Genomic DNA, 16,601 nt, shown 5'->3' on the forward strand with positions numbered 1-16,601 from the left:
GTCAAGTAGTGGATCCAGCATAAATCTGAAAACATTGATGTGCGAAAACTCTCGAGACCCTGACTTTCCAAAAAAAATCATGTGCCAAAAATGTCAAAGTACAAAAGTTCGTGTAACAAACTGTGCTACTATTGTCGCCTGCCTGACGGGAATAACAACAAGAAATTAATCGAAATGGCGGCTCTTCTAAAGAAAATTTAAAATTAAAGTCTTAAGGTCTTAAGTAAGGTCTTAAGATCAACCATTCCAACACCAAATTACTTTGGTACCATTACTGGTAGTAGACAGGGCAAACATACTCGTACTCCCAGTTACCGACGCACTCGGCGATTACGAAAAAGCGAGCTAGTTTGCATAGCTTGGGTTGATGCACTGGAGTGCCGGTGGTTGCACCGCCGAGATACACCGCAGAGCTGGCATGGCTAAGAGTGCTATGACTAACCTCGACAATATCTGGAAAAACAGAGGTATTCGACGGGCAACTAAAGTGCGCTTGGTACGAGCTCTCGTCTTTTCAATATTCTGGTATGGTGCCGAAACGTGGAGCCTCAAAAAGTGTGAAGTGGCAAAGGTTGGCGCTTTTGAGATGTGGTGTTAACGACGACTGCTGCTTATACCTTGGACAGGCATAAGAACAAACCCATCCATTCTCAGAGAGCTCAATATCGCCACTCAGTTCTTCACAACATGCCATGGGTGAGCCCATAGATTCTTCTGACATATTATCATACGGACATATCCCACGCTTGATGTGGAGAAACACATGAATTTAGGCCGAATGAATGTTTGCCAGTGCTCGAGTTGGAGCATGTGTGAGATGGTCTAACCCTATGAAGAGGTTGGCTTGCGGCAGTCTGCACCGTGCAGTCCACACGGCTTATAAGTGACCGCACGAAATGAAGAGAAATTACATGTGGTCGCGATCCTCAGCAATGAGAAAACGAGAAAGAAGATACGTCTCAATAAGCCTGGCGCTTGTACGACTAGAAAAGCCTTAGAAGGAAGCCATAGCAGTCCACTATGTCTAGTAAATTTCAAGGATATTTGGAGTTTTGTTTTGTTAAAGTACCAGAGGCCGTGAGTTCAAGTCTCACCCAAGACAGTAATTTTTCCACTTTTAAATTTATTCTAAGCTTAATATCATCGGTCGCAGACGTTTATGCTTGTAAAAAAAATTAATTTGTTAAAGTACGTCATTTTTATTAGGATAAGCCATGGAAATCGTGAGAAAATGGAGAGTTACCGATCGGAACCAGTTATAATACTAGGGAAATCAAGCTATTACACCTACCTATCCTACATTCATTTACAAACCCTTGTTTACTTACAGCCTATTCAAAACTATACGTAGTTCACTGACCAGCAACCTAAATTGATCAAAATTTCAAGAAAAACCACAAGTTAATGATTTTTCTTAAGAAACTTGAAAGTGAAGGTCACACCGATTTCACGCCGAAAACACGCCGCCGCCGATCACTTTTTAATCGGCGCACACGTCTAAGTTTAAAATATTTCATAATAAAAATAGTTTCAAATTCCAATTAATCCCAATCATAAGTAAATCGGTAGGTTATGTTCTTATATGTATACCTATGTTGAATTGATTATTTCATTTTATGATTGGTGACAGAATAAAGATACCTTTGTAACAAGTCATTCATTTAAAGTACACAGTAGGTATCTATTTATTAGATTTTATAGTTTCCTCAACCGTTGTCATGAAGTGAGATTCGCTCTAGAGATGCCGGACCGCGGACCGCGATGCAGTGGTTCCCGTTTGTGTCGATACGCGTGCGGCGAGGGCGGGCGGGTATACGGGGGGCGCAGCAGGGCGGGCGGCAGGACGCACGCGCGCCCGCCCCAGTATGCCGCCGCCGCGCTTCGGCGACACACGCGATCGCTCGCGCATCGCGACCGCAACGCGGCTCTGTCCGAGACCATGACTCGCCGTGTCCGGTGAGGCGCCGCCGCACGCGCCTAGCTCATTACGTAAGGGCTCGCCGCACGAACAGCGCAGACATATCTAATAAGCATATCCGATTAGAAGTTAAAGCGCGTGGTTTCGCGGGAACCGGTCGCACGGGAAGACTCGCCGGTTGCGCAGTGCGCGGTTGTTTGGTGGTCAGGACAGCTGGGTGCGGGTCGTCGGTTGGGCGTGCCGCAGTGCTGGCGCGCGATGGTGCCAGCCCGCGCGGCGCTGTAGGCGCGCCATGAGGAGCGGCGGCGCAGCGGCCCGGGGCGCGGCCGTCATGCCTCGCGAGTAAGGTGGCGGCCGGGGCGCTCGCGACGAGCCGGCCCGGGGGCGCAGCGGGCCTGCCAGCCCCTCCGCCGCGTCCCCGCTGCACCGCCGCACCAGCACCGACCCGATGACATATTCAAATTGAACAGCCACCATTGCTCGCATAGAGTTGGTTGAGAAATGGGGGCTGACGCCTGTCCTCAGGCCGAGGCAGGAATGCCCCCGGGCCCAGGAGGAAGGCGGAGACCAAAGGTACGTACGCACGGTGTAAGCAAACGGTATAATCGTATTCGTGGCGTCATGCAGCCGCAGAGCACGTCGTAAAGTGCGCTGCGCTTCGGGCGCGAGGATATGAGCGTGCGTCACGCGCTTGGCAGCGGCCGCGCCACACGCCGCGAGCGTTGCGCCTCTGCTCTCCACACTCATGTATATCGACATTGTCATGGAGTATTTCGACATGTGTTGGTGAGTGCGCCACCTCGCGAGTCGCGCCGACCACTAACAGCGCCTCACTCTCGACTCGTCCGAACTAACAAACCTTGTCGAGTGACGTCTGGTGAGTGTGTCTCGAGAATTCTTTTCATGTCCGAATCATATCTCGTGTGACCTATATTTCGACGCCAAGGCATTTTAATATTCACCTTCTCCGGAACAAAAGCCGTATCATGGCTTTGAGCTAAGATCGCAATATCAAATGCTATTTCTACCGCGTCTTATTTCATTTTTGAGGACGTTTCGCTTTTAACCAACTAATACATCTTAGTCCTGTGCTAGGTATTCGTTTCCGAAAAATATTAGCAAACCCACTAACCGATAAATATGGAGCAGGACATAGACATGATAATACGAATACCTAGTCCACAACAGGTATTTAGTTAGGGTAGGTACCTATTTAATTGTAGGTACTTAGGTACCTAATTATTTATAAAAGTACCTACCTATTAAACCTTGCAATTTCCGAGCGCAAGGAATTTTATTATACAAAAGTTGTGTGAATCGGTAGATGACAAAGTTGTTCAAAAATATATTTAGCCAAGAATGACTCACTGTATTGATTCTTTCGTGATCGATCGGATGTGGCGAAATAACGTCATCGGTATTGGAAGTTCAATTTACAAACATTGTATGCAATTCTTACCTACTTTAAAAACAAACCACGTACCTACTTACTGAATAATGTAAAGACATTACTGTCACCACCCCTATTAGCGGAAGGTGTTGGGCCTAAAATATAGCGTTGGGTGAACAAAAGATTTCCTTTGGCAGGATTGGTCCTTAGGACCCAAGAATGAATTTAAGAAGTGAGACCACCGAGATTTTTGATGTATAATTTTAGGGGGGAGGGTAGAACCTAAACTTAAAGAATTATTAACGTCAGACGACGCAGACGCTTAAAACCATCCGCCACCCCCACCTGCATCAAAAATCTGGGTGGCTCCACTTCATAAATACATTTTAGGAACACAAAGATAAATTCTGCCAAAGGAAATCTGTTATTCAGAGAACCCCGTACTTGACCTTTTTATGCCCTGAGCACACTCGACTATATCGCTTTATTAAGATACCTATGCCAGGCGATATAAAGCCTGACATCAATATCACATAAACATAGGAAAGCGTACCTGTCTGAACTGTTATTTAGTCTGCCGCTTTTCAACCACAAATATAATTATATTTTGTCCCTATCGTTATCTGTTTTACATATGAGACCAGCGGGTGCAACATGGTTCCATTTTTATCACCTGTCACTATCCCCGTCACTTTCGCACTTAGGTAGGTACATACTTCTTAGAACGTGACAGGCATGGTGACAAGCGATAAAAATGCTACCGCCGCAGACCTCTTACGTACCAAACCTAGACCGTGACAAACTAACTTTTGCTCGAGCTTACTACACTACCCTAAACAATAGGTAGTCATGAATTTTGTTGTAAAACGAATTGCATACTTAGTCGTTACCAGTCGCAGCACTCTCGCCCTGACTCCCTGTTCCCAGTGCATGTTCCCCGGAGAAGTGACTCGGCAAAGTTACGTAAATTTATTGCTACTTCTACCGCATCGCTTTCTGCATTGCGCGTTGCTCCAAGTCTTCTCGGATAGTACCTAAGGCCGGAGGAGTAAACGGGTACTATGATCCTGTATTTATGTTCGGGATACCATACATCATCTACTGCCATCTACGGCTGTATTATTTAAATACAGTTCTGACCTTTACATTACATTACTAATGATATTCGCCATGTTATTAATAATCACATAAACTAATTCATCTATAAGTATGAACTTATCGATATTACTTACAAGAATTAAATATTAAATATAATAAATAAAAATAATAATTAAATAAATAAATTGAAATTGAATTCAATTCAATTGAATCACTTTTAAAGACATAGGTATACCTGTGACTAGGTATCATTTTTTATCTGTAAATCTAGTCCGCGGAGTTAAGATCGGTTTTCCTAGGATAGCGGTGCCGTCATATAGCGGCCGTCTCCATACTAAATAATACGGCTAAATATGGATGTCGTAGTATTTGTATGGAGACGGCCGCTATATGACGGCACCGCTTTTGGAGGAAACCAAAGCTTTAGGGATTTTAGTTTAGTTGTTGTTCTCGTTGTACTGGTACATGCAAGTACAGCGCCATCTAGTGAAGTCTCCGAGAGTTTCAATGAATGGTACTTACCCATACCAAAGAGAATCCCATACCATGCCTAAAGCCTTTATTATAGTTTCATTTCATTATATTTTGTTACTAAAAATTTTATCTGTGTTAATTTAGGTATACATATACATATAGTTGATACCTTTTTAGGGTTCCGTAGCCAAATGGCAAAAAACGGAACCCTTATAGATTCGTCATGTCTGTCTGTCTGTCCGTCTGTCCGTCTGTCCGTCCGTATGTCACAGCCACTTTTCTCCGAAACTATAAGAACTATACTGTTGAAACTTGGTAAGTAGATGTATTCTGTGAACCGCATTAAGATTTTCACACAAAAATAGAAAAAAAACAATAAATTTTTGGGGTTCCCCATACTTCGAACTGAAACTCAAAATTTTTTTTTTCATCAAACCCATACGTGTGGGGTATCTATGGATAGGTCTTCAAAAATGATATTGAGGTTTCTAATATCATTTTTTTCTAAACTGAATAGTTTGCGCGAGAGACACTTCCAAAGTGGTAAAATGTGTCCCCCCCCCCTGTAACTTCTAAAATAAGAGAATGATAAAACTAAAAAAAATATATGATGTACATTACCATGTAAACTTCCACTGAAAATTGGTTTGAACGAGATCTAGTAAGTAGTTTTTTTTTTATACGTCATAAATCGCCTAAATACGGAACCCTTCATGGGCGAGTCCGACTCGCACTTTGCCGCTTTTTAATTAATGCGGTAATCATTTTAATCGTTTTAGTTGTAGGAGAGAAAGTAGGTACGAGTAAGATAAAATAGAAATAATAGAATAGAATAGAATAGAATAGAATATAATTTATTCGTAAGCACAAAGGCAATACATAATATGAAAGAAAACACAAAATAAGATTAAGGTGCCACGAAATGGCCTCATCTCAGCATGTTGCTGGTAGCTTCCAGCGCTGGTCTTCCGATGAGACCATCAAGTGAGAAGAATCACGGAGGGTAACAGACAAGAAGAAAAGACATCAAATAACGTACAGTAAACAAAAAGTAAAATAAAAGTTACACAGATAAATACTATTGAATACACTTGTTTCTATGTATAAGCATGTAATATCTGGGAGACCGAGCTTTGCTCGTAAAACATAAAAATAAAAACTCAAAAATGCGCTTTATCCCAGAGATAAGATAGCCAGATCGATTTTTCGCCCTCTACATAATAGCCCTCCATAAATCCTCATATAGCAAATTTCATCGAAATCATTAGAGCCGTTTCCGCGATCCCTGAAATATATAATATATATTTAAAAAATATACAAGATTTGCTCGTTTATTTAGGTAAGGCATGAAACCATACTTACTGCCGTATTCAAACTTCAAAATATTCACAAGAGACGGCACTTACTAGATCCATTCTAGATACGTTACAGTTTAGATTTCAACTAGTTCTCTTTTGCAGCGCAATTCCGGCAACCAATGTCACTTTTACGATAGATCGTGTTAGATATCTATTAGATGTGAATTAGATCTCTAAGTAATATCTTGTGGAAATCGTTCAAGAGTATCTTCAGAATCACGGAAATGTCAAATTTGATAGGTTAGATTATAAACATATCGTTATCGTATCTTGGCGATGTCTAAAAGATATCTAATAGATGTCTATTACAAAATCCGAATCGGGCCCTTAGTTAACATTGTCTCACTACCCAGTAAAACTTATCTAGATCCAACAAACTGAGCTGGTCGAGCGATCTCATACCCTATTTCAGTCTATCTCAAACAAAGGAACTAACAATGAGCATATTTTGAACAATAGTTGCGCGTTGTCTTTGCAAGCCAATGGACAGGGATAATAGTAACCCGCGATAGCAGCAGCATAACTTGTCTTTATAGTAAGGTCATTGCACTAGTTTCAGTCCAGCTTTAGTTTCTGAGGGGCTACCGCGAAAACCGAATTTCGCAAATGGCATTTTTCTCTGTCACTTCATTGGAGTAAAAGAGAAAGATCCCCGCAATTTGCGAAATTCGGTTTTCGCGGTAGCCCCTCTGTCCCCTTGACGAATTTGTAAACCTACCTTGCCGCACAAACTAGGACTTATTGCAATCCTTGATGTCAAAATAGATCTATCTACATAAAAATTATATTTCGCATGTAGCGAATTAAAAAAAATATATATTATATTTGTTGCTACAGATGTGCAAGTTGCGGAAAGTCTTCATAAAATTCTATAAATACTCGGAAATTTCATGAAACTTTCACTAGGAAATATGGGAAATTTAAATTTAAATTGGAAAGTTTCAATTCTCATACAAAAATGTAAGAAATTTTCCGAATTTTTCCTACGTTAAATTTCCGAAACATTTCGCAATTTTGGAAAGTTTCCTTAGGCACATCAGTATTTGTTGCTACTCCGTCAAGTGGACTAAAACTAGAGCTGGGTGCCTGGCCAAGATGTCAATCGTTTTCGCTACGACTATGAAACGCTACGCTATCTTTCCATCGCACCAATATGTAGGAGTGATAGAGAAACAGAAAGCGTTTCGTTGTTGTAGCACAAAGAATTGGCATCTTGGCAATTCCCCCTGGATGGAATCTAGCACAATGACCCTATGGTACTGTAATTATGAAACAATCCCACTAACATAACAATAGTGATTACCGTAAAATGGGGTGAGTAGGGTTTGCGGGGAGAGTTGGGTTATGAATGGGGAGAGAAGGGATGAAAGGGCGGTGAGATGGGATTTTAAGGCTAAGCTGCTACAAAAATAATGTATTCCAATTTAAAATAGAGATATACTCGTAATAAAAAAAAATCGATCCAACAATCTTCCAAACTCACCTTTGTATGAAATTCCATCTCATCCCAATTACGAGGCACTACGGGGTGAGGTGGGATTTCCTGTTTATCGTCAAAGTTATGAAATGGAACTACCCAAAATAAAATAAAGACTAAAATACAAACGTCCGGAACACTTATTATATACACCATTCAGTTTGCATATGTAAAAATAAAATGTTATCGAGGTTTGAATGTCAGTTTTGCCCCTACTCACCCCATTTTACGGTACTGCAATAAGATTGTAGGTACTATTTCTGAAATACTTACCCGGATCGATTGTTAAACAATTAATTCAAAACGTTGCAACTAATAAGTAATTGTTGTAGTCGAGTTTGATTGATTGATTAATTATTTATTCATAAAACATAATGTTTTACATGTCAGATAAGGTACATAAACAATTTATACACTAGATCTTAGGTAGATAAGTATTTAACACGTACATAGGTACTAAATTACTTCTGCATGCATTGATGCATTGCATTATTTTCTAAGCAGGTTTGACAATAAGGTTCGTAACTTAAATTTAAATATTTGGGTCACTACACACCTCGACAAATTCGTCAATGGTATAGCAAGCGAGGCTTGTTAATAATGTTTTTAGGCGATTTGCAAAAACAACATCGCTTTGTGCTAATTTAATCTCCATAGGTAGAGAGTTATATAATCTTGCACCCGTGACACCGAGCGACCCTCGAGTTTTTGCGAATCTGCAACGCGGCACGACCAGAACATTACTTCGACGGGTACTGGAATGAGTTGTGTATGTGTTCAGGTTTGCTCTCACATATTTGCAGGCGTTAAGTATGTATGCGCCAGGCAGGGTGATAATCTTCGACTCCCTAAAAAGATCCTTAACGGGACAGTCGTATACCTTTCTCATTATAATTCTAACAGCTCGTTTCTGCATCCTAAAAGTGGATACATAAAGAACGGAAACATATAATAAACTACGAATTGATAGCCTGGAACACTTAGAAATTAAAATGTAGAAAAGTAACTGGGATCAAGATTGTTTATCTCAATAAGCATAAGCAAAACCGGCAGTTAATTATTTTATTACTGTAATGTAAAAAAGCCATTAGCGATCGATAACATTCATCTTTGTTTTACAAGAGGGCAAAGTTTTTTTTTAACCCCTCGTGCTAATATTGATACCCGAGTTAGCGAAATATTCAAAAATTAAACCGCATATTCGAGTTCGAGTTCGAAAAGTGGAATCTTGAGCGTTGCGAGGGTTTCAATGCACGAGGGTTAAACAAACTTTGCCCCGAGTGAAGCACATCAGTTTTCACCACACCAACGCGATTGTCCTCCGTAATTACAATCTCTCTGCACATAAGCGCTTCCCTTACCTGGCCTACCTTATTGGAAAATTTGAAACGCATAACTTATAATTGCGTTCTAAACAAAAATGAGGTTAGGCACTCCTAATTATTTATAATTTTATGTGAAAAAGTGTAATGTTCAAATCCAATTAACCAAAGTAGTTTTAGTGTCTTTGTTTGTATTTTTTTTTTGTCTATTATGTGCATTCGTTTTGGTTTAGATTGCAAGGTTTGACATTAGGAAGTGCAATGTTTAATTTGTTTTTGTGTATTAAAATTAAATATAAATATCTGGGTAACCGAGCTTCGCTCGGAAAACATATAAAAACTCGAAAATGCGCCTTTTCCCAGAGATAAGACCTAACTAGATCGATTTTTCGCCCCCGTTTCCGAGATCCCCGAAATATATATATAAATAAATAAATAAATAAACAAGAATTGCTCGTTTAAAGGTATTAGATTAGATAGATATGAATTAACTAAACAGTTTATACATCTTCCCTCATCGGTTAATAAGTAAGAGATAAATACTGATTGAAACGAGCTTGGTAGATATCACGCCGGCCCCGCATTAGCCGAGGTGTCACACCCACCGCTGAACATCTGTCTTGTCACGAGATACTGTCCAGCATATCACTGCGAGTATTTATAAACTTCCACATACCATTACAATGACTTAAACTAATAGCGCCAAAGATTTTCAAGGCGTCCACGGAGCTTTAAATTTCTTGCACTAAACTGATTACTCATTTGCAATCATTTCTGAGTATTGTAGCTATGTTCAGATTTCTAAAATCATCATCTTCCTCTCGTTTTCCCGGCATTTTGCCACGTCACATGGGAGCCTGGGGTCCGCTTGGCATTTAATCCCAGGTTTACGAAAGTGACTGCTATCTGACCTTCCAACCCAGAGGGGAAACTAGGCCTTATTGCGATTAGTCCGGTTTCTTCACGATGTTTTCCTTCACCGAAAAGCGACTAGTAAATATCAAATGATTTCGTACATAAGTTTCGAAAAACTCATTGGTACGAGCTGGGGTTTGAACCCGCGACCTCCGGATTGCAATTCGCACGCTCTTACCGCTAGGTCACCAGCGTTCAGATTTAAATAATATTAACCGTAATAATCTCTAAGTAAATACGTCGCACCGATGCACACAGGCAAGAAAAGGAATGGACTATGATGTATGACTATAGTCCCATGTAGGTTTACTTGGGCACTGCCCATTGCCCAAAGGCCTCGCGGAGGTTCCTATGCAGGTTTGTTCGCGCTAATTTTCCTACTGAACAGGAGGTACGGTACCTACTAAGTTCGAATCCGGGTACGGTTATTAAATAAGTAGTTTTACTAGTATGGATGTTACTTATGTATACATAATTATAAGTGTGTGTATTGTCGCCTAGCACCAAGCTTATGCTATCGGGCTAGGTCGATCCGTGTAAAATTGTACCCAAATATTTATTCGGATTTATATATTTAAAATATTTTGTTAAACGCGAGACAAATATAGGTACATAACAGACGACTGGTCTGTACGGTTACCATCAGTTTGTCACTGACATAAACGCCGTCGAGAACGTAATTTACTTTCTATACATCCCGTTTGCACGAATATGCGAGTGCGAGCGAGATGTATAGAAAGTAAATTACGTTCTCGACGGCGTTTATGTCAGTGACAAACTGATGGTAACCGTACTGGCCCCACTAGGCCAGACCAGTAGTGACCCGGCCTGTGAAGCCGATGGTCCTGGGTTCAAATCCCGGTAAGGGCATTTATTTGTGTGATGAGCACAGATATTTGTTCCTGAGTCATGGATGTTTTCTATGTATTTAAGTATGATATGTTACATAATATATGTCGTTGTCTGGATACACACAACACAAGCCTTCTTGAGCTTACCGTGGGACTTAGTCAATTTGTGTGTAAGAATGTCCCTATAATAATAATAATTATGATTCGGATTCGCTACCATAACCTCGTGCCTACATTTGTCCTACCCATAGGACATACAGCACCCTTATGTAGGTTGTTTGTAGCAAATAGTTCTACTTAAAAATACGAGTAGGTATAAGTTTTTTAATTACGCAGATATGGCGGGACGACCTAGACAAGATTGCTAAGGACAGATATGAGTTCGGGAATTCGGGAGGGAGACCATTTCCTAGCAGTGCAACACTCAAATAATAATAAAAAACAATGTGGGCGCTAACGAGAATAGCTACAGGAGGACTATATGACTACCCTACAACACCTGCCATCGCGATTCCGATTATACCTATTCGAACAAACGTTTATCGCAAAACGATTCTGTCGAGCAACAGTTTATCGCGATTCCGATCTTTCGAACATAGTAAACGTTCGTCGCGGAGCCGTTCTGTCGAGCAACAGTTTATCGCAATGGCGATTGGTCGCACAATCGTTCGTCGCAAGTTTCTAATTCGAAGTTTAAAGTCGCAAATAAGAATGAAGGGCATTTTGGCTTCATTATTGTAATTGAGCGTGGGTATACAGCGGTGGGCGCGTGTGGGTCGAACAATGGCCCAATCTGCTGGGCCGCAAGCTTTGCCCCTCCGAGCGGGCAGGCGGCGCCCACGCGTGCCTCCTCGTGCTTCTATTTATTTACCAAACCAACGCCGTTTTATTTAGCACACTCGGCTATTATTAGACAAATCTTTTTATAGACGCAGGCTGGAATCAGCTTTAGTGCACTTCACATACCTACAGTCTTGTGCCTAGGTTACACAGTGGATCCTTAGATCTATAAAAATAAAACAAAGATGCAAATACATATCTAAAAATATTAAAAATTAAAACTGAAACTGGCAGATATATGAGAGACTTTATTATTAAAAATTTTCGTTTTAACCCCCGATGTAAAAGACGGGTAAACTGATTTGGAAGTGGTTATTTTAATTTGAAGTTAGATTTTTTGAAGCGCTGGTTTTTAGACATGTTTCATCAAAATCGGTTCATCCGTATCATAGACTTGGTTTTTTTTTCTACTACCTTTGTAGTCATCTATACTTTTTTATGCAAATATTCTTGTCTATGCTCGTTTAATCGAGCTATCAAGGTGTTTCGTTGCGATCTCAAGAGTCTGAAGAGTGATGTAATCTTTAAGAGAGAGTTTAGAAAAAACAATGCTTGTCGGCTCTTCTGGAGACTTCAAGGGGCAAGGGAGGCGCGACGCAGCAGTTTACAATGACTCTTATCAAGCTTTAGGGTTGACTCTTTTCTCGTCAGTCGATAAGTACTCAGACATCACCTTAACCACTTAATATCGAGCACTAGTCTAGTGCTAGTAACCTACTTATGTAGGTACATGGATGAAGAAGATGAATCTTATTCTTTATTAATGCATTTTACTTTTGCAAAATCTGGGGGCACGGCAGTGCCCCCGCCAAGTCGAGCGCGAAGCAAACACTGCCGTACCATCCTTTACTGGAACCATTTCGCCGCATTTTCAAGCCCCTATTTGAGAACCTCTGGATAAGACCAGAACGCAGAAATTTTCGTCATCCAGTAAGCTATAATCACATACTTAAAATCCAAAATTTCAAGTCTGTAGGTCATTTAGTTCCGAAGTTAAGCGAAAGCAAAGTTTCGCATTTATGACACTCATTCATTCACTCACTCATGATCATCAGAATAGAATTAGTACTTCCCATAAACTCAGATAGCTGAAATTTGGTACAGAGTTAGGGTTTAATGGCCACATAAAGGGTAAACCTAAAAATACTGCAATATCAGTCACGTTTTAAAGATCTAGGAACTGCATAAGTAAGTTTGTAATCCCATATAAATATATGATATTACAAAGTTACTGTTGCAGTTCCTACAAATAGTAGGTAAAGTAAAGGTACATTACGATGTACGATGTGAGTATGAATGAAGATATGTTTAGTTATGATATGTGTATACATAGTATGAGTACCCGAAAAGAAGGACTGCCTACAAAAAGAGATGAGATCCCATCAAAAACATTACATGTAAAAAGGTGCAAGTCTCGCAACGCTTTTACTACAAAAAAGTTTTGAGATGTAATGTGAAACCAAGTCGGTTATTTTAATTAGTGCCAGGGGATGTTAAAACCGTATCAATAAGATATCTTTAATTTGTAATACATATAATGACTTGGCAATCGCACATAATGCTTTACTCGTACCGTACTCGTAAATATGTGTAATGCTCAAACTGCAATTAGCGCTAGCGTTATGTTCAATTAGAATTATTTTTAATAGATGACGATTATCCTTTTGTCATTATGCAGCCGTGCGATGGCCAAGTCATTATACGTATTACAAATTAAAGATATCTTATTGATACGGTTTTAACATCCCCTGGCACTGATTAAAATAACCGACTTGGTTTCACATTACATCTCAAAACTTTTTTGTAGTAAAAGCGTTGCGAGACTTGCACCTTTTTACATGTAATGTTTTTGATGGGTATACAATACCCGAAATACCTCTATATTTATGTATAAACATCTATCATTTTCTGTCTACCTAGTGTTAAAACAACATTTATTTAGAAGTACCAACAATAGTTTTACTTAGAATATAACCGTTTAATAGTGATAATAGGGGCGTTCAAATGACCTAGAACGCTATTTAATACTAATTAGAGGCAATAAAAGTATGGAATCGTATACCTAATGTGTGGCCAACCCTACTAAGTAAAGGTTAACAGAGCTGAAAGCAATCCCAGCAGATAAAAATGGTTGGCGGGTAAAATACTGAAGGGTTCTCGAAGCCAACGTGTATTTGAGCACGTCCGATCCGACCGCTCGCTCCGCCGACGCGGGCGTCCGATTCAATGCCACTAGACATAGCTGCATCGACACACCCACTAATTGAGGACTTAGTGATGATCTAGTGCATTCCATGTTACAGCTTCAGATCCAACAAATCTCTAGCGTGGCATGGTTGGCAGTCACGGTGGTGTCACTTGATCTCGCAATACGAGTGGCTTGACCGTTCTGTTTGACACCATTTCTTAATGCCAAAGCGTTGCTGCGAGCTGACAATCATTCTGGCTTTGTAGGTTTGTAGTTTTATAACTAGAATATTTGTATAGTTACGTAGGTAAACCTACATACATAGTTGAATTTGCGTGCAGTTTTAATGTGCTTATTAAATTATTATTAATGCTTTCGAGTGAAGTTTGTAATTGCTCTCGTCTAACAATAAGTTGGTACTAAATGTTTAGGTACCTTAACTTGTAACAGAGCGTTTGGTTGAAATGAAAGAGTTACGTTGTAGAGTTTCTCCGCATTGTAAAGTTTATTTATGCAGCGCTAACCTTGGGTCGCCTCTCGCCACTAACACGCTTACATCCTTATTAGCAAGTGTCATGTAGTAGGGTTGCTTAGGGAGGTCGCCATACACCTACTCGTGCAGTTACAGAACAGTAGTAAGGATTCAATTGTTTTCACACCTTGTTGTTAACACCGCAACAGTTAAACATGAACATGTTAGACCCTGACTTACTGATGGAGCCGAGGCCAATATAACTCATAATAATATTTTAACTATTTTAGACTACATGTCTTTTAACTGGGCAATGTTGGCAGTAGCAGGTTTTTGTTTAAAAACATTGTGTTTTTGAGGTTGGTCCCCCCCCCCCCCCCCCCACGACTAAAATGACATGCAACAGAATCGAAAAATCTTATTTTTATAATTTTTTAATAAAAGTTTCCCGATATTGGGGAGGTAGGGCGCAGCGCGGCTGCGCGAGAGGGCCCTCGGCGCGAACTGTACCGCTCAGTCAGTTTTTGACCAGATATGTGGGGCGCTGCACTGGCACCACGGGGCTGACTATAAGCAAAGCCGCGGCCGCGGCAGCGGCGTCGTCGTGCCGCACGTTAGTTTTTTTTTATGTCGATTTTTTCAGTGTTGCATAACTTTTATAATGGTCTCATATGTACGTTAAGTTTGTCTTTTAGAAGTTATTTCAAAATATGTGTTGAATTAAGTTACATTGTCCGCGTTATTACCAGTCTACAGTGACTTTTGTTCCATTCCCCTCAGATATTACAACAATAACATAATAGAATCGTTCCAAATATTAGTGATAACTTTAAAAAAAAACCGGTCAAGTGCGAGTCGGCCTCGCGTTCCATGGGTTCCGTACATTACACAATTTTTAACACTGTAGTTTTTGATGTGAAACGTGAGTGTCTTTAAAAACCCGTAAGGTCGGAGCAAAAACTAAGTAATTAAATCCGCCTCACGCTTGACTGCACATTTCTAATAGGTTTTCCAGTGATCTATAGGTAAAGACCTATTTTCTGTATTTTTTTTTTCATAATTTTAGACCCAGTAGTTTCGGAGATAAAGGGCGGGAATGGTAATTTTTTGTCTAGGTATTTTCTTAAATTATACCTACTTCTAAACTATTTAACTTAAAATTATAAAAAAAATATATTTGAGATTCTCACAATGAGCTCAGATCATATGATATATAATACGATATAGTTTACAAAACTTTGTTTTTTAGCTGATCAAAGTGAACCTATTTCAATTATGAAGTTAAAATAATATCATTAGTAGAAACATTAAGCATAATATTATTATCACCTCAGCAGCTCGAACAAGGGTACCTTGATTCTTAAAAACAGTGAGCAAAATGCGATTTTGCTCACTGAGTGAGACAAAATGACATTCAAGTGACCTTTATAGTCAAATGTCATTTCAACATGCGGGGTCTAATAAAAGTTCGAAATACTTGGGTTCTATTATCTCTGTCCCATTCACACTGTTAGCAAAAAGAAACAGACAAAAAAAAGTTAAAACGACATTCAACAGTATATTAACGGTTTATAATAGACCCCCGAAAAACTTCAGACCGCATCGTTCCAAACCACGTACGAGTATGAGTTCTTAATAATTAATAAATAAAAATAAAGTTTAAGATTTAATAAAAACTGATAAAATACTATATTTTAGGTATTTTATTGTACAATTAAAATATCGAACTCAAAAAATACACAGATCATCACGCAAAATTAATTATTTTACTTTTAAGAATTTCTACCATAGTTGACAAATAGTACGTATCCGCAATTCGGACCGTATATTACAAAGATTTTTTTTTTTCAAAAATGTTGTCGATTGAAGTGTCAGTTAATGTTTGTTATTTCTATATTATTTTAATGGAATTTATTATTACGTTTTGTTTTTGTGTTCCATTGCGGTAATTAAACTTAATTGTTTGTATATCTTAAGAAAACATGAGTGCACGTATTAAGTGATGAACAAGGATTACATTTTTCAAGTTGTCTAATAGGTATGTTCTCACTGCGCTGAGGTGAAAAATGTTGTGTACTACACGAGATCAAAGTTATTTACATCTCGTGCGCTTTTGAGTCCCTTACTACGCTCAAGATTCTAAATTAGATTCACTTGCTACGCTCGTGAATCTATTATAGAATCTTTCGCTTGCACGGGACTCAAAATAAGCACTCGAAGAAATATCAAACTTTGATCACTTGTTGTACAAATAACTATTATGTATACCTAATAATAAAAGTTGATGACAAGTGTAGG

At 39.5% G+C, this 16,601-nt stretch overlaps 1 protein-coding gene across 5 annotated transcripts in view; it reads left to right on the forward strand.

Annotated features, from left to right (window-relative positions):
- LOC134660812 (potassium voltage-gated channel protein Shaker) overlaps positions 1–16,601 on the forward strand; it is a 159,121-nt gene that overhangs the window by 118,147 nt on the left and 24,373 nt on the right. The window lies entirely within an intron of this gene.

The sequence above is a fragment of the Cydia amplana genome, chromosome Z (assembly GCF_948474715.1).
Source record: "Cydia amplana chromosome Z, ilCydAmpl1.1, whole genome shotgun sequence".
In the NCBI taxonomy this organism is placed as follows: Eukaryota; Metazoa; Arthropoda; class Insecta; order Lepidoptera; family Tortricidae; genus Cydia; species Cydia amplana.